This window comes from Bufo gargarizans, chromosome 8 (assembly GCF_014858855.1).
Source record: "Bufo gargarizans isolate SCDJY-AF-19 chromosome 8, ASM1485885v1, whole genome shotgun sequence".
Taxonomy (NCBI): Eukaryota; Metazoa; Chordata; class Amphibia; order Anura; family Bufonidae; genus Bufo; species Bufo gargarizans.
This window is the reverse complement of record NC_058087.1, coordinates 120,063,822-120,082,883: the sequence shown is the minus strand read 5'-3', so window position 1 is coordinate 120,082,883 and position 19,062 is coordinate 120,063,822. Positions and strand designations below refer to the sequence as shown.

General features: G+C 42.8%; 1 protein-coding gene across 1 annotated transcript in view; it reads left to right on the top strand.

The window, feature by feature from the left end:
- RFTN2 (raftlin family member 2) overlaps window positions 1-19,062 on the top strand; it is a 220,911-nt gene that overhangs the window by 161,994 nt on the left and 39,855 nt on the right. The gene's annotated exons all lie outside the window — the stretch shown is intronic.

Below are 19,062 nucleotides of genomic sequence, written 5' to 3'. Positions count from 1 at the left end.
GTTTCATGAAAGCATCTTCTCATCCCCCCTGAGCCATGGTAGAAGAGAGAGCTTTATTCACGCTACATTGACTTAAATAGCATGACATCACAAAAGGGGTGTTACTTAAGAAGAGACTTTTGGCTCCTAAACCTGATAGGAGTGGTTTCAGCAACATGAACTCTGAGTTCATAGGTAGATTTGAAAACCGCAATGTAATCCCCATTTTCCCCGTCCCACCTATTGACCTTAAACAAAAGAATGCACACATGGCTCATACATCTGGTTTGCGGCCATCTAGTGGACAAAAATGTGTACTACAGAATGTGCACACCACATACACATAGAGAAACAAAGCCCATCACTTACAAATCCCTCCTTTTGCGGGAAATAGACCAAAGGTGAACAGGCAAAGGTGAGGTACTCTCCTAACGCCCTAAACAGCGAAGAGCTGGACTTTTCTTATTGCTTCACCTGGTCCCCTCAACTCCCTTTTGGGTTTGCCTTCACCTTGTCCTATTTACCCCGCAACCATCAACAAGGTTTTATTTACTTCAGGATGGAATAATCTTTGTCTTTGACAGGGGCACATCACATATATAATGTGTGGGCATGGATGTATTAAACATTTTTAAAAACTATTTTCCTAAAATGGAGAACTATTAAACAGCCTATTAAAAGCAAATGCTAAAAATATTGTAATCTCTGAACCAGTTTCCAAATCAATGTTCTGGCCATGATGTGATTAATTTCAGAAGTTTTCCCAAAAGTTAATTTGATAAAGTCCATCAGTTTCTTCAGATCCTTGGTTATCCTTCCATCAGGGGCAGTGTTGTCTGGAATGTAGATGCAGCAGGAACTTCCAATGATTTTATAGACCCCTCCTTTTTCTGCTGTCAAGGACCAGTCGGTTCTGTAGAGTCATCGCTGGAAAAGAGCTCAGTTGTTCCACTGTTCCACCATTCCCTTCGCAGCATCACAGGTGTAATTCCCAAATCTCTGTTGATGACAAAAGAGATGTTAATCCAATCTAATTTTTTATTTTTATTTTTACTACTAATCCTCAAATCCTGCAGCTATCTGACTTTTAGCTTTAAATTTGTCAAAAACTCTTCTACAGATTCCTAGGGCTTCCATGTATACATGTGAGTCAAAGGATGTAGGGAGTGACCTCCTTAGTCATGACCGGACATTGTTTTTGTCTACTGATTTGATCCCACTCAGGAGGCGGGAATAGAACAAATGGCATCAGGACTTGATCAGGGTACATTGGCCACTTCATTCTACCTGCATCCTGGGTCTGAGTTTCAAATCTCCACACAATAACCAGATATCTGCGTTTTGATAAACCAACTGTCAGAGTAAACGTTAGAGTTACTACTCGTCTCATTCAGCTGAATTAAGTAAGAACAATATCCTGAAGGGAAAACACCAAAGGGCTTTCCTGCATAAAATCCTGTCTCTAAGGCCAGTTTGACATATTTTTAAATTGGCCAAATATATAATGCCAACTATAGGTAAGTATGCAGAAGCCACAGATGCAACTGAACTTTGAGGTTTCTCCCTTACCAATATTAAAAATTTGCCTAAGGGATCTTGGTCACTTACACATGTTCCCTTCAGGACAGTCATCCTTTGTGACAATCCTTCACCTTACTGACTCTAGAGGTAGTGTAGGTAGGTAGATTTGAAAACTGCAATGTAATCCCCATTTCCCCCTCCCCTATTGACCTTAAACAAAAGAATGCACAAATGTCTTATACATCTGGTTTGTTACCATGTGTACTACACAAAAATGTGTACTACAGAATGTTCACACCACATCACTTAGAGAAACAAAGCCCATCTCTCACAGTAGTGCAGCATTTGTTTGCAGTTTTGCTGCATTACCGCAGCTACACAGAGTGCCAAACTCTATTAGAACAAATAATTTTAAATGGTGTGATATACCAGTTTCCCCCCCCAAAAAACTGATTGAAGTAGGGGTGTTATATACCAATAATATACATTCTATATAGTGCAGCATTTGTTTGCAGTTTTGTTGTGTTACCGCAGCTACACAGAGCGACAACCGCTATTGGAACAAATCATTTCTACTGGTGTGCTATACCAGTTGCCCCCAAAATAACTGATTGAAGCAGGGGTGTGATATACAAATAATATACTTTCTATATAGTGCATTTAGGTAGTGCAGCAATTGTTTGCAGTTTTGCTGTGTTACCACAGCTACGCAGAGCAACAAACATTATTGGAACAAATAATGGTGTGATATACCAGTTGCCCCCCAAAATAATTGATTGAGGCAGGGGTGTGATATACCTTCTTCCACAAATACTGTTCTTCTATAGGGACTTTTGTCACAGGGTCATTTTGAAATGACAGAGGAAGAGGCAGGCCATTCCGCAGGGGTGGTAGGGGTCGGGCAGGTGCACCAAGCCAGAGCCTAAGTGGGAAGTTGCAGAAGGTGCGTGCAACTACATCAAAGGACATAACAGACTTAGTTGAGTGGCTCACTTAGCCTTCTGCTTCTGCACCCTCCTCATCCTCTCTATCTGGATCCTCTTCACTATCTGCTGTGTGCACCCCCAAAGACACCACCACCATATCCCCTCCGCTCAAGTCAGAGGATTTATTTTCCCATCCATTACAAAACCTTACCAATGTGCAGCCATTCTTGGCATCGGATCAGGAAGAGATGGTATCAATGGTCACCACCTAGCAGTCTGACGACAGTACCCGGGTCAACCCAAGGAGGGTGGTCCCCGCTGTTGCTGCCTTCTCCGAGATCTCTAATGTCAGTGGTGGTGAAGGTGACAATGATGACGTGTCGATGGACATCACGTGGGTGCCCACAAGAGAGGAAGTGGAGGGGAGTTAAGAGGGAGAGTCGGAGCAGCAGATAGGGAGGAGAATCAGGCAGAACTTACAGTGCACAGGAGGCAAAAAGCAGACTGCTAATGTATCTGGAACGAGCCATCCACCATGCATGGTCATCTGGCGCTCCCAGGACGCTGGCACATGGCTCCGCAGTGTGGGCTTTTTTTAACGTGTTTGCTGTTGACAATAGTGTTGCCATCTGCAGCCTGTGCTGTGAACGCATAAGTCGTGGTAAGCCCAACACTCACCTAGGGAAGACCGCCTTGGAAGCAACACCGGACGAACCCACAAAGCCACACTCCCGCTCTCCATGTCCTGCCTCTTCTCATTCTCTTCTCTCCTCCCATTTGTCCTCCACTCCACCTTCCATCGTGTCGCTGTCGCGTTCATCTGGCAGAAGGCAGGCTTCTGTGGCCCAAATGCTTGAGCGAAAAAAAGATGATGACGCGGATAACCCTTTTGCCCAACAGCTGACCGCTGGCTTGCTGGAACTGCTAGCCCGACAACTACTGCCATAAAAACTGGTGGACTCGGAGGCCTTTATAAAATGTGTGGCGGGCATCCCAGAGCTATATGGCCACGTTCAGCGGCAAGTGAATATATCTCTGGCACAGTATCGGTGCCAAGATACATATGACCACAGACGCGTGCTTTAGTAAACATGGGCAGGGAAGGTACATAACTTTTACTGCCCACTGAGTGAACCTTCTGACTGCCATCAAGCATGCAACCCATGGCACCCGTGTGGATTTGGTTTTAACGCCACAGATTGCATGCAAGCCTGACTTCTTTTCCTCCTACTCCATCCTCCGTCTCCTCCTCGGCTGACTCCTCCTTTTCCACTGCTACCGCCTCTTTTTCTGCACCCACCAAGCTCCCCAGAACCTATTCGACGTGCCAGGTGAGACGTTGCCATGCTTTGCTGTGTCTGTCGTGCCTGGAAGCCAAGAGCCACACTGGTCCTGCACTCCTTTCAGCTTTGCGGTCACAGGCCAATCAGCGGCTAGCCCTGCTCAATTTGACAGTTGGTAAAGTGGTGTGCGACAACAGTGCCAATCTGCTGACCGCGCTGAAGCAAAGCAAAGTGACACATGTGCCATGCATGGCACACGTCCTGAACCTAGTCGCACAGCGATTCATTGCCAAATACTCCAGGGTCCAGGATGTCTTGTGGCAGGCCATGAAAATCTCCGGCCATTTTAGAAGATCTTACACGCCCATGCTGACGTTCAGCGGCGACACCACCTGCCCATCAGACATCTGATTTGTGACTCCATCTTGTATATGCTTGATAGGCTGATCCAGCAGAAATGTGCAGTTAATAACAACCTGTACGAACTCTGCAGCAGGACACCTGTCCTGCTGCAGAGTTCGTACAGGTTGTTATTAACTGCACATTTCTGCTGGATCAGCCTATCAAGCATATACAAGATGGAGTCACAAATCAGATGTCTGATGGGCAGGTGGTGTCACCGCTGAACGTCAGCATGGGCGTGTAAGAGAGAAACAAAGCCCATGCTGACGTGGGCGCTTGGGGGAGCTTGTTTTTTTTTTCACCGCACCAGTGGCTGCTCATACGCGATGCATAGAGACTTCTGCAGCCATTTAATGAGATCACCAAACTGGTCAGTCCTAGCCAGGGCGCCATCAGTGACATTGTACCTTACGCCATCTTTCTGGAGCGTGCATTGCATCGTGTCATTGATCAAGCTGTCGATGAGCAGGAAAATGAGGAAGTCGCAATGCTGGATGAATTCCCAGGGGGTCTACTCCATCTGAGACAAGTCAACAGGAGTCTGAAGAGGAGTCAGAGGAGGATTGTGCCGGTGTGGAGGAAGAGCAAGAAGAGCTTGCTTTAAACTTTTCTGGGATCCCTGGTGTTGTCCGTGGCTGTGGGGAGGAGACCGAGAATGACATTATCCTGAACAATGAGCAGGAGCCAGGCCAGTCCACCGCTTCCAGTTTAGTGCAAATGGTTCATGCTCCAGTGTTTGAAGAGGGACCCCCGTATAAAAAGCATAAAGGGCAAGGATCAGTACTGGGTGGCAATGTACTTAGACCCCCGGTACAAACACAAAATGGTGGACGTGTTACCAGCATCACAGAGGGCTGTCAGAATGCAGAACTTCCAGGCCTTGCTTCGAGAAATGCTGTGTTCTGATTTTGAGGGTGCTGGCAGAGGAATTTCCACTCACAGAGTGGAACAGTTGCGGGTACCAATCCAACAGCGCACGCAAGAAGAGGGCGGTTGGAAGATGTGTTGGTCACTTCGGATATTAGATCATTCTTCTAGCCAATCCATTGACAGCCTCCCTCCGGATCCGGCCTCAGGTAATGCCTAGACCGACAGGTGTCCGACTACATTGGGTTAACAGCCGATGTGGACGCTCTGAGAAGCGAGGAACCCCTAGACTACTGGATGTGCAGGCTTGACCTGTGGCCAGAGCTGGTACAATTTGCCATGGAACTGTTGGCTTGCCCCTCGTCCAGTGTCCTGTCCAAAAGGACATTCAGCACAGCAGGGGGGATCGTGACCGATAAGTGCACTTGCCTAGCTCGCAACAGTGTGGACTACCTCACATTTCTAAAAACGAATGAGGCATGGACCTCGGAGGAATTCAACACATGTGACGAGTGAACCACGTTTAATTGAATTTCCTCATGACATCCAACAAATATCCACCACCCAGAACAAATAATGGTCCCTGTCTTAGGTAAATACAGCGGCATAAAAGGCCTTTTCTGTCCATTGAATGCCTAAATGTTTTGGGCCTCGGGGGAATTCAACACCTGTGATGACCACATGTTTCAACTATTATCTTTTTTTTTTTTTTTTTTTTTTTTTAACCTTTTTTTTTTTTTTTTTTGAACATAATTTTTATTGTTTTCAGAAGAAAAAGAACAGGTAAGTGTCACATACAGAGCCCAAAATGTATGTTTTGTCTGCAGCATTAAGAATCATTATAAATCTTCTAATATACTCTGTATGGTGTCATCATTTTTAACATAATAATTAACAGAGCAGGTTATATAAACATTACTATAAGTAACATTGGGAGAATAGAGGAAAGGAAATGGATATAAAGGAGTAAGGGGGGGGGAGGGGGGGGAGTGACAAGGAGTGTTAAGTACATCTGAGCTTTACCTATCTGTTAGGACTGTGTTAAATTTGGAGTGAAGCCAACAATCCCATGCAAGTTTAAACTTGGCTCGTTTATTGGATATGGAAGCATTGAACATCTCACATAGACAGTTGTTATTAACAGCATTTATAATTTCCGCTAGTGGAGGGGGGTTTGGATTCTTCCAAAAGTAGGCAATTTTCATTCTAGTGGCCACAATTACATGAGTAACAACTACTCTAATAGTATGAGGAAATAAGTCTAAATCCACGGAGAGTAAGGCCTGAGCTATAGATAGTGAGATTGGGATATTACATATTTGAGTAAGGATACGATTAATTGAGTTCCAGACCGGTTTGATGTCTCCGCATTCCCACCATATGTGTTCCATGTCGGCTTCAGCTGCAGAACATCTCCAGCAGACATGGGATGATAGAGGGTACATCTTGGATAATCTGTAGGGTGTATAGTACCATCTATAAAGCATTTTCCTGGAGTTTTCAAGATGGTTAATACACTTAGAAGAAGCCCGTATAATAGAGAATGCAGTTTCCCATTGTTCTGAGGAAATCTTCAAGCTTAATTTTGATTCCCATTTATTTAGTAAAGGGGTCAGTGGTGAGTCCGATCTCTCCGCCATAAGGTGATAGCTGAGAGATAGGGCCTTGAGGGTACTTAGAGGGTTTCGTAAGATTCCCATTATTTTACAAGTGTCAGAGGAAGTGGGGAGGGTTACCCCAGACAAAAAATGTCTGATTTGTAAATACTTATAAAAATCTCTATGGGGAACCTTAAATTTTCCTGCCAGGTCTGTAAAGGAGTTTAAAGTCTTATTGGTGTAGAGTTGACTTAGGTTCTTAATCCCTAGGTCGGTCCAATTAGAGATCCTTAAGTGTGGGATACATCTCTCCAATGTCCCCAAGGGGATGTCTGTAAATGAGACATTAATAAGTTTTAGTTTTGTCGTCAATAGGATCCAGAGTTCAAAAGCGGCCTGAATTGTGGGACATAAATTTGGGATGCGAATGTTTCCCAATAGGGAGTTGGAGAAGAAAAATAATTGGGGGTTTTTAACACCCATGATATAGTTTTCGATTGTGACCCAGTGCTTGTTAGTCTGGTTTAACCAAGTGTATCTCAGTTGTTCTAAAATACACGCCCTATAGTACTTGATTATAGAGGGGCATCCCAGTCCTCCTTTGGCAATGGGTAGATACATTACATCTGCCTGAATCCTTGGTTTTTTATCTTGCCATACAAATTTAAGAAGTAGTGTTTGGATTTCTTTTAAGTTTTTTATGGGAATAGAGATTGGGAGGTTGCGGAATAGGTATAGTATTTGTGGGATGATGAACATTTTTAGGGCCGCTATTCTTCCCATCCAAGAAATTTCACAATTTTTCATTTTGTTTAGGTCCAATTTGATTTTTTCTTTTAGGATGTTATAGTTTACTGTTAGGAGATCAGAGAGTGATGGGGTTAGTTTAATTCCGAGGTAAGTGATATGTTCAGAATTCCATTTAAAGGGGAATTTAGATTTCAGCGAATTAAGGTCCGAAGCCTCTAGCCCTAGATTGAGGACTTGAGATTTAGCTACGTTCAAGCTATAGTATGAAATATAGCTAAAGGATTTTAATATTTGCATGACAATAGGCAGGGATGTTGTTGGATTGGTTAGTGCCAGTATTATGTCGTCTGCAAATAAACCAATTTTGTGGTTTGTTTCTCCAATTTTTATACCTGTTATTTGTGTATGGGTCCTGATACTTTCTGCTAGGGGTTCAATAGCAAGTGCGAAAATGATGGGAGATAGGGGGCACCCCTGCCTTGTTCCGTTGTTAATCCAGAACTGATTAGACAGCATTCCATTTATAAGGACATTAGCGGATGGTTTGGAGTATAATGCACTTATTGCTTTGTTAATTTGCCCATGTATGCCAAACTTAGCTAGGACTGCTCTCAAATACCCCCAATGCACTCGGTCAAATGCCTTCTCCGCATCTAGAGACAGAAGCAGAGAAGGCATCCGATTTGCCCTGGAAAAATAGATGAGGTCAATTATACGTCTGGTGCCATCTAGGGTCTGTCTTGACTTGACAAAACCCACTTGATCATGGTGAATAAGATGGGGAATAAGTAACGATAATCTATTGGCTAGTAGTTTTGAGTAAAGTTTGAGGTCGGCGTTCAAAAGGGAGATCGGACGGAAATTTTCTGGGACATCGGGAGATTTCCCTGGTTTGGGTATAGCTACAATAGTAGCTTGGAGCATTTCTTGAGGTATATTTCCGGTGGACAATATATGGGTAAATGTGTTTAAAAGGAAAGGAGATAAAATATTTCCAAAGGTTTTAAAATATTCATTGGATAGTCCATCCGGGCCTGTGGATTTATTACTTTTGGATGATTTTATAACGTGCAGTATTTCATTGATATCTATTGGTTTGTTGATCTGTTCTAGTTGTACTGGGGAGAGTTTGGGCAATGAAATATCCGCTAGGAATTTATCGATTAAATCCGGAGTTGGTTGCGGAGTTAGTTTGTGGTCTTTAAGATTGTATAGATTACAGTAGTAGTTGGCAAAAGTGTTAGCTATTCCTTGAGGGTTAATTACCTTTTCCTTATTGGAATTATATACATATGGTAGTTTTTTCCTATTTAATTGGGATTTGACTTTGTAGGCTAGTACTTTACTTGCTCTGTTTCCTTGCGCATAAAATTTCGCTTTTGACCGTCTCAAATTGTGTTCAAATGTATTTTGGTAGAGTTGGTAAAGTTCGAATCTTAGGTCTCTGAGTTGGTTACTAATAGTTTGGGAAGGATTTGCTTTGTTTAAAGTTTCTAACCGTATTATCTCTGCGCATAAATGTTCTGTACGTATGCGTTTTTGCTTTTTTATATAAGATGAAATACGAATGAGATGACCTCTTATGAAGGCTTTATGGGCGCACCATATTGTGGTGGGCTGGACGTCTGAAGTAGAGTTATGTTTAAAATATTCCAGGAGTGCTTCTGTAATTTGTGATTGAGTAGAAGGTAGGGATATTTGGTAGTTATTGATACGCCAAGGAATAAAAGAGCGATGGTTGAAACGTTCTGAAATTTGACAAGATATTGGGGCATGGTCGGACCATGTTATGGATCCTATATTAGAGGATGTGACATTTTGAAGAGTCCATTTGTCCACTAGTATCAAATCAATTCTTGAATATTGTTTGTGAGGATGAGAGTAAAAAGTATAGTCACGTTCTGATGCGTGTAGGACTCTCCATGTATCATATAAATCCTCAGATAGCAAGTATTGTGCAAATTGTGAGGGAGATTGAGAGGTGACATGGTTAGATTTATCAATTATTGGTGAAGGAGGTAAATTAAAATCCCCGCATACAACCAGTGATCCTTGTTTAATGGCTAAGGCAGACGTTAAAACTTCTTTTATAAATGTGAGTTGGTTTGTGTTTGGTGCATATAGGGAGACTAGTGTATATAGAGCATTATTAATGTTACACACTAAAATAACATATCTCCCCTCACTGTCACTGATACTTTGAATTAGTTGAAAAGAGAGGGAGTCCTTTATAGCAATGACTACTCCTCTTTTCTTGTTCACAGCCGGTGAAACAAATAGGTTAGTGAATTTCTTATGTTTAAGCCTATATGTATCAGACTCATTCAGGTGGGTTTCTTGAACACAGATCACATCACTTTTGAGAGAAAGTACTTCTTTCCAAAGTAATGATCTTTTAATTGGACTATTTAGTCCGTTAACATTGAGTGAAGAGATTTTTATGACCATCTCCAGTAATGAAAAGTTGCAGGTTAGATAAAGCTGTAAATTGTAGAATATGCTGTAGAGCAAGAGCGCGCAGTCTTAATGAGACACCGCAGATGCTCCTCAGCATAAATCACATAGAGATACAGGAAGAACAATTTCACTTGTCACTTAAGTGGTAATAGTGGTGTGAGGGAGTAAGGGAAGTAAGAAATAGAGGGGAGGATGGATAGGAGGGGTTAGATAAAGTAAAACCAAATTAAGTCACTTTATCTAAAACAAGTAGAAACAACAAAGTCCGGTTCAAAGAGAACCAACTGGATACCAAAATTTATCCAGGTAATTTGGGGGTGGTGTTAGAAAAGCAGGTGAGTTATCTCCGTAGAGAACCTGCGGCACAAAATGTAAAACATTTATAGCAGTCTAGTGACCCTGCACAGTAGAAAGGATATGTCCTTCTGGAGGGTAGGAGTGCTCTTTTCTTGCAGGAAGAAGTTTCAGGTCCACTCTTTGATCAGGGTAGGGGGTCTTTTCTTCTGCGGTGAGATGGTGTCTTCGTCCACCGTAGCTAGGGACCATTTCTGGAGAAGCTTCATCGAGTCGCTTGGAGACGTGATTACGTGTGTTGTCCCATTCTTGAAGATTAGGAGTTTCACTGGGTATCCCCATTTGTAAGGGATGTTGTGGTCTCTGAGGATTTTAGTGGCGGTTGAGAATTCTCGGCGTCTGTTTAAGGTGACTGCAGAGAGGTCGGAGAATATTGATATATTTTTGAAACGATCCGGGAGATCTTGTTTTGAGTTCGCCGTCTTGAGGATTAATTCTTTGAAGTGATAAAAGTGCAGTCTGGCGATGATGTCTCTGGGAGCGGCGTTAGGGGCGCTTTTAGGTTTTGGGATCCTATGCGCCCTGTCAATTAGTAGATCTTTCTGTTCCGCTTCTGGCATTAGGGCCACAAAGAAATCTGTGAGGAAGTCCTTGATTTTGTCAGGTTCGACGGTTTCTGGGATTCCTCTAAATCTTAGGTTGTTGCGTCTTGAACGGTCCTCAAGGTCCGCTAGTTTAAGTTTTAGGGCAGAAATTTCATCATCTGCGTCGTTGTGGGCGTCCACTAGCTGGTTGTGGGCGTTGGTGAATTCTTCCATCTTTTGTTCAATATGGGAAGTTCTTTCTCCGATCTGGCTTATATCTTTTTGTAATGCTGAAAATGCAGAGGAAATGTCCTTCTGTATAGAATGCCTTAGGTCACCTAATAAGGACCTTAATGTGGCCTCAGTAACAGGAACAGAGTGACCATCAGTAGTAGTGAGGGAAGATGGTGATTTACATTCACTTGGGTGCTGATACATATTCTGACCAGTAGATGGAGCTGCTGAGCTTTGTAAAGTATGCCTATAACTAGCAGGCAGTGAATCAAGCTGCAGCTTACGAGGTGAGGAGTTAACAGGAGATGAGGAGGGTGAGTTGCTTCGTTGGCTAACATTACTTGCGCTTCGTGGGCTGACATTACTAGCGCTTCTAGTGCGCCTTGCTGGTGTCTCAGTGGAGTAACTTGCCTCCGGCGCTTCATGGTGCAGGGAGCGGGCGCCATCTTGGATTCCTCCTGCGGCCCTGAATGCCGTGATTTTGCTCGGCGGGCCTTCATTTTTCTTGCTGCGGCCCATATTGTCGGGTGCTGGGTGGGTTGGCAATACCCTCTGTTAAATTACAGTGTGTGGGGGTACACTGTACTGCGCTGTGAGCCGCTTCTTATGCCACAGGTCACGGAGCTAGCGCGGTAAGCGTCCGCTCAGCTCCACATCCGGACACGCCCCCCCGTTTCAACTATTATCATTAGATCATTTTAATCTAATTTTTATTTTTAGTTCTTTTAAACATATGCATTTGACCTATATTTGTACTGGCCTGCAGTAAAATTGATATCCATTGACCATCTAATAGACCTCCAGCCACATACTTACTTGTTCTTTTATACACGCTGAATTAATAATTTTTGGGGCCTGTAGTACACTGGCCTGCTGTAAAATTGATATCCAATGACCGTGTAATCTACCTCCAGCCACATACTTACCTTTTCTTTTATCTAAGCCGAATGCATAATTTTTGGGGCCTGTAGTACACTGGTCTGCTGTAAAATTAATATCCAATAACTGTGTAATCTACCTCCAGCCACATACTTACTTGTTCTTTTCTGTATGCTTAATGCATAATTTCTGGGTCCTGTAGTACACTGGCCTGCTGTAAAATTGATATCCAATAACTGTGTAATCTACCTCCAGCCACATACTTACTTGTTCTTTTCTGTCCGCTGAATGCATAATTTTTGGGGCCTGTAGTCCTCAGGCCTGCTGTAAAATTGATATCCAATGACCGTGTAATCTACCTCCAGCCACATACTTACCTTTTCTTTTATCTAAGCCGAATGCATAATTTTTGGGGCCTGTAGTACACTGGTCTGCTGTAAAATTAATATCCAATGACCGCGTAATCTACCTCCAGCCACGGCTCGGAGGAATTCAACACCAGTGACGACCACGTGTTATCGAATTTCAACTATTATCATTAAGGGTTTTTTCAAGAGGGGGCATTTCGTTAGCCATGTTTTTAATTCAATTTTATATTTTTAAACATATGTATTTGACCTGTATTTATAATACTGGCCTGCAGTAAAATTGATATCCATTGACCATGTAATATACCTCCGGCCACATAATCACTTGATCTTTTCTGTCCAGTGAATGCCTAATGTTTGGAGCCTTAGTCCAGTGACCTAGAGTAAAATTTTTATCCATTGACCGCATAATGTACCTCACAATTTCTTTTATGTCAGGTAAATGCCTACATTTTATGGCCCGTACTCCCGTGGCCAACAGGCCAAATTTTCTAGGCTCCAACAGGGTACATTTCAGAGAATTTCCCTTTAAGATGCATACAAATGTCCCATGATTAAGATACATATTTTTTGTTGGAATTTTTGTCATTGATCCCCCTCTAGTACGTCACTGTCATGTTGTGGGACTATTTGTACACTTCTACTAAGTATTTGGTGGCTGCAAATATGAGCTGAAGGTTTTTCAGGTTCGCCTGCCATTAAAGTGAATGGGGTCCGCCACGAACTTGCGGTTCGCGTTTGGGCGTTCGCGAACCGTCCCAGTCGATGTTCGTCCATCACTATTAACAAACCCACATGAGTCACCATAACTTTTTATCCAGTTTAAGACTGAACCATTTAACCCCCTTGCCGACCAAGAGCTTTTTCAGTTTGTTTGTTTTTTACGCCTTTATTCAGTGACATATAGGGTTTTATTCATTTTTATTTTAGTATTTAAATTTTTTTTTATATACCGGAAACTGTGTTTTTCACTTTTGTCGGGGGGAAATACCACTATTTAGACCCTGCTGTCCCCCTGACTGTGAGCTTCCCACTGGTACAAGCATATAGCTGTGAACCCTGTAAGGACATTCCGAAAAGTCCTTTCAGAGATAACATTTATATAGTCAAAGGGCAGTTGGCAAGCCGTTAAGGTTGGGTTAACAATTAGCATTTTTATGGAATTTCTGTGGTGTTATTCCTTAGCATTTTTTATCAAAAACACTGCAACTCCATGTTAGGCTACTTTCACACTAGCGTTCGGGCGGATCCGTTCTGAACGGATCCGCTCATAATAATGCAGACGGAGGCTCCGTTCAGAACGGATCCGTCTGCATTATATTAGCAAAAAAAAGCTAAGTGTGAAAATAGCCTGGGACGGATCCGTCCAGACTTTCAATGTAAAGTCAATGGGGGACGGATCCGCTTGAAGATTGAGCCACATTGTGGCATCTTCAAACGGATCCGTCCCCATTGACTTACATTGTAAGTCTGGACGGATCCGCACGGATCCGCACGCCTCCGCACGGCCAGGCGGACACCCGAACGCTGCAAGCAGCGTTCAGCTGTCCGCCTGTCCGTGCGGAGGCGAGCGGAGCGGAGGCTGAACGCCGCCAGACTGATGCAGTCTGAGCGGATCCGCATCCATTCAGACTGCATCAGGGCTGGACGGCTGTGTTCGGGTCCGCTCGTGAGCCCCTTCAAACGGAGCTCACGAGCGGACACCCGAACGCTAGTGTGAAAGCAGCCTTACTTTATGGGTACATCTACATGGCAATTTTAGCTGCAACAGCTGTCACTCGACCAAAGATTACAGTGTAGCAGGGCTATTATAGGAATGAATGGTATCACAGCACGACTTATTTCTAGTAGCAGTGTGACCCCATTCGTTTCTATGGCAGCCCTGCTACACTGCAATCTTAGGTCGCGCAACAGCTGTTGTGGGCAAAGTGATTGTGTAGATGTACCCTTAAACCTATAGTAAAATATTTTTAAAGTCTGCACATGCATTTTTTTTAGTGATTTTTATTTATTCATGTTTTTAGAGCTCGTATTTGTTAAACTGCTCTTTAAAAATGAAAGCTGTGCTATGATTGGTTTCTTAGGGCAACAAAGTCAGTCTACGTAAAAGAAAAGAATGTCCTATTAATTTTATAAAAGAGAAAATGGACAAACAGTGCACCATCGTGTAGATGGTGTAGAGTAGTGAATGTACAAACAGCAAAAAAAACTGATTAGGTTTAGTAAATTAAGCACAACACTAAAAGAAGCTTTAGAAGAGATCCCATCAGCTGCTGTGGTCCCCTGATATCCAGTGGTGGACTAGTCACAACATCAGGAAGAAAAATCTGGTTGTGGGATCTGCACTGCTGTTAGTAGTAGCAGAGGCACGACTTTTCTTTTTGTTAAAGCAGAAAAGCTTTATTCAGACAACACATTTCAGGAGCAAAATGCCCTCATCATCAGGTCCAGCATGTGTCAAATAAGTAACATAAAACATATATACACAAACTAAAATACAATTACTGTTACAAGTTGACAACAAACGTGTTAAAACTGTGATACATAGGTTGAAACTCTTTGGAACAATGGAACATGAATGTTTAATGCTCTGGATACTGATAGCTTATTAGCAATCAAGAACCCGAAGTGTCAATTTGAGAGGATGTCCTTGTTTCCATAGGAACCTATGATGGAGAGAAAACGTGATCCATTCTGTTAAAAAGGCTAGGGTAAATAAACTTCCAAGTGACCACAGAGTAGTTTGTTGAGACTACAGAAGCCAGTGTGGGACACATCTGATAAGAAAGGGTCCAGAAAAGTGATCCAAGAAAAAAAATAATCTATAAAACATTCTTAAAAAGTATAGGACCGAACTGTAGAAAGATATCAGCCTATTAACTTAGTATCAGCCTATTATCCTAGTTTCCTGCACAAGCTGATACTATCTTTTTTTATTTTTGTGTCATCCTTAATCCCTTATGCACCAATATGCCTATTAAAAGGGGTCCTCTCACTTCAGTAAGTGGCATTTATCATGTAGAGAAAGTTAATACAAGGCACTTACCAATATATTGTTATTATCCACATTGCTTCCTTTGCTGGTTGGATTCATTTTTCCATCACATTATACGCTGCTTGTTTACATGGTTACAGACCACCCTGCAATCCATCCGTGGTGGTCGTGCTTGCACAATATAAGAAAAAGCACCAGCCTATGTGTGCTCCTATGGTCACAAGAGAAGCAGACGATCACTATAAAATGCCCGACGCTCAAAAAAGTTCTTGAGCTTCTTTGGGGCGTTTTGTCGCGCGTTCCCGTACATAGACTTTCGGGAACGCGCGACAATGGGCGTTCACTTGTCTCTGTATGCGCGATTGTAAACGCCGGTACAATCGCGCATACAGAGCGCTCCATCGCGAACGCTCAGGTGTGAACCCAGCGTGAGTGTTAACTTTGCTACATCCGTAAGTGCTTTAGAAGGAGGGGGTTGCCTCTGTCTCCCATTGCCTAATGAATGCCCCAGGCCTGCCTGCAGTCTATCATGCCTCTCTGGCACAGTCTGCTGATGTCTGTCAGTATAGCACTGACAATATAGAGTATTATAGAAGCAATCAAAAGTCCCCTTATGGGACCAGTAAATGGTTACAAAAGTTAAATTACATTTTATTAAAGAAAGAAATCTCCAAGTTAAAAATACACCTTTTTCTATTGAAAAAGCTACTGAATGGAAAAAATAGAAAAAATTAAATCTTCATCACATATTTGGTATCTCCACATCCATAAGGACATGCACTACACAATTATAATGTAATTGTAATATATACAAAAAAAAAAAAAAGGCAGAATTGCTGTTTTTTGCTTATTCTCCACCAAAAATAAAATAAACAATACAATTATAATGTAATTGATTCCGTATGGTGAACGCCTTTAGAAAAAAAAGAAGCCAGAATTGCAGAATACAAAGTGATCAAATGATACTAATGAAAATGAGAAGTCATCCTGCAAAAAACAAGCCCACATAGTTTTGTAGAATAAAAAATAAAAAAGTTGTGGTTCATGGTGATTAAAACACATTTTCCTTTTTGTTAATGAAAGGGCATTTATTGTGTAAAAGTTGTAAAACGTAAACAAAAACCTATATGTATTTGGTGTTGCTGTAATTATTCGAATGAAGAGAATAAAGTAGGAATTTGAAACATTCCACCAGCACTACAAGGTTTTGCAGATACTAACCTCAGCTGCAGAGTCTTACTGTAGTCTATGGGTCAGCAACCATCAGCACTCCAGCTGTGGAACCACTTTGCAGTGTGAAGAATTACAAGCAAAAAAATATAAATTAAAAGAGAGTATATGCTCCAAAAAACCTAATTTATTATACAAAAAAAAAATATTAAAAACAATTGGGGTCATTTATCAAACTGGTGTAAAGTAGAATTGGATTAGTTACCTATAGTAACCAATCAGATTCCACTTTTCATTTTGGACTGCTCCTTTGGAAAATGAAAGGTGGAATCTGATTGGTTGCTATGACTTAGGCCTCTTTCACACTTGCGTTGTCCGGATCCGGCGTGTACTCCACTTGCCGGAATTACACGCCGGATCCGGAAAAACGCAAGTGTACTGAAAGCATTTGAAGACAGATCCGTCTTCAAAATGCTTTCAGTGTTACTATGGCACCCAGGACGCTATTAAAGTCCTGGTTGCCATAGTAGGAGCGGGGAGCGGGGGAGCGGGGGAGCGGCATACTTACAGTCCGCGCGGCTCCCGGGGCGCTCCAGAATGATGTCAGAGCGCCCCATGCGCATGGATGACGTGCCATGCGATCACATCAACCATGCGCGTGGGACGCCCTGACGTCACTCTGGAGCGCCCCAGGAGCCGCACAGACGGTAAGTATACTGCTCCCCCGCTCCCCACTACACTTTACCATGGCTGCCAGGACTTTAGCGTCCCGGCAGCCATGGTAACCACTCTAAAAAAGCTAAACGTCGGATCCGGCAATGCGCCGAATGACGTTTAGCTTAAGGCCGGATCCGGATTAATGCCTTTCAATGGGCATTCATTCCGGATCCGGCCTTGCGGTAAGTCTTCAGGATTTTTGGCTGGAGCAAAAAGCGCAACATGCTGCGGTATTTTCTCCGGCCAAAAAACGTTCCGTTCTGGAACTGAAGACATCCTGATGCATCCTGAACGGATTTCACTCCATTCAGAATGCATTAGGATAAAACTGATCAGGATTCTTCCGGCATAGAGACCCGACTACGGAACTCTATGTCGGAAGACAAGAACGCAGGTGTGAAAGAGCCCTAACTAAGGCTACTTTCACACCTGCATTTAGGTGTGGATCCGTCTGGTATCTGCACAGACAGATCTGCACCCATAATGCAAACGCTTGTTCAGAACGGATCCGTTTGCATTACCATGAACAAAAAATAAAATAAAAACTTACACTGAAAGTCAATGGGAGGCGGATCCGTTTTCAATTGCACCATATTGTGTCAGTGAAAACGGATCCGTCCCCATTGACTTACATTGTAAGTAAGGACGAATCCGTTCAGCTCCGCATCGTCAGGCGGACATCAAAATGCTGCAAGCAGCGTTTTGGTGTCCGCCTCCAGAGAGGAATGGAGGCTGAACGGAGGCTAACTGATGCATTCTGAATGTATCTCACAAGCGGACCCAGAAACGCCAGTGTGAAAGTAGCCTAAGCCAATTCTACTTTAGACCAGTTTGATAAATGACTCCCAATATATTCATGAGAGGCAGGGGCAAATATTGCTGATGCAATGTGTGTCGGGGGTGGTCTGCTCCCTTTCTCAAGCATCCACAGAATGAAAAACAACAGGAAATTAAATACTATGTGGGTCATTTACTATCTAAAAATATTCCTATATTAGGCATATTTCTGGCACAGTTTGCGGTACAAAGGTTAGTTGTGCTGAAATCTGTGACTTTCACCAGGTCTAAAACAGTGAGCGTGACGGGGAAGGGAACGGACGGCATGCCTGTCTCATCCTTCATTTTCTATGCCTGTTTTAGGCAAAGAAAATAATCTAAATATAAGCCAGCAAGGACAAACCAACCCACCAATCATCAAAATATATCATCTCAATAAGACTGGAATGCAACAAACAGTACTGATTCATTTCTTGTTCCACCATCCCATTTAAATCTTAAGGGCAAAGAGTGTTACGTTTATAAATCCAACAGGACTCCCTGTTTACTAGTGTTTCCTATTTCTGACCTTACTAGATATCTGTTCCAATATGAACAGTTTGAACTAGGTGGGATCTCTATAAGACATTATGTTTAGTTCCGCCCTTTGGAACAATGTTTAAGCAGCCTTATAAATCAGGGAATAGAGATAATTGGTATCAAACTGGTGTAAAGTAGAACTGGCTTAGTTGCCCATAGCAACCAATCAAATTCCACCTTTCGTTTTTGACAGCTCCTTTGGAAAAAGAATGGTGGAGGCTGATTGGTTGCCATGGGCAACTAGACCAGTTACACTTTACACCAGTTTGATAAATGACCCAAAATGTTTGTATAGATTTCATAGGGCAGGGATGGCCAACCTGCGGCTCTCCAGCTGTTTTAAAACTACAACTCCCAGCATGCCCAGACTGCCTACAGATATCAGCCTACAGCAGGGCATGGTTGGAGTTGGAGTTCTATAACCGCTGGAGACCCACAGGTTGGCCATCCCTGTCATAGGGTGTAGTTGTTGGCAGCCGATTAATCAGGTCTCCATCAGCCGTAGCACAATGAACAACAGGGTTTTATTCAGAAATAAAAGCACATCATATGATTCCGGCTTTCTTCTCTCTGTAAATGTGCAGCAAGTCTCCGGCTGATCAACGGGATTGCCGGGAGTGAGACATCTGACGATCTTATATTGATGAACTATCTTGCAGAGAGGTCATCAAGTGGTAAAAGC